This window comes from Octopus bimaculoides, chromosome 28, assembly GCF_001194135.2.
Source record: "Octopus bimaculoides isolate UCB-OBI-ISO-001 chromosome 28, ASM119413v2, whole genome shotgun sequence".
In the NCBI taxonomy this organism is placed as follows: domain Eukaryota; kingdom Metazoa; phylum Mollusca; class Cephalopoda; order Octopoda; family Octopodidae; genus Octopus; species Octopus bimaculoides.
In genome coordinates, this window is record NC_069008.1 from 18,396,958 (window position 1) to 18,397,370 (window position 413).

Sequence of the window (413 nt, forward strand, 5' to 3'; positions counted from 1 at the left end):
AGGGAGGGGAGAGGAGGGAGGGGAGAGGAGGGAGGGAGGGAGAGAAAATGGCTATTTACCTGGGCACTGACTGTCCTCTGGAAGGATTTCTGGTTTGAGTCCTCATTGGAAACGGGGATGGCATTAGATGGTACCCAGTAGTCAGACATCTGTGATATGTTTGGTAGTGGTGGGCATGATGAAAGAGAGAGAGAGAGAGAGAAAGAGAGATTAACAGTGACATTAACAGACATTTTAAAACACAAACCCCTTCAGGTAGATGGCCCTGCTCAGTATGTAGAAAAGGAGTAGGTAGTAACTCTATAAGATGTACCCGGTGCAAGCTATGGACACATAAGAGGTGCAGCAACATCAAAGGCAGGTTAACTAGCAAGTTAGTTTTTGTTTGTGGCAGATGTTCAGGTGCAATAAAG

The 413-nt window shown here is 46.0% G+C and overlaps 1 long non-coding RNA gene across 1 annotated transcript in view; it reads right to left on the minus strand.

Moving 5' to 3' along the window:
• The window catches only part of LOC128251172 (uncharacterized), a 19,239-nt gene that overhangs the window by 13,900 nt on the left and 4,926 nt on the right, over nt 1-413 (minus strand). Inside the window, exon 3 of the long non-coding RNA XR_008267005.1 lies at nt 60-149. This is a non-coding gene — a long non-coding RNA (uncharacterized LOC128251172). The remainder of the gene's footprint in view (nt 1-59; nt 150-413) is intronic.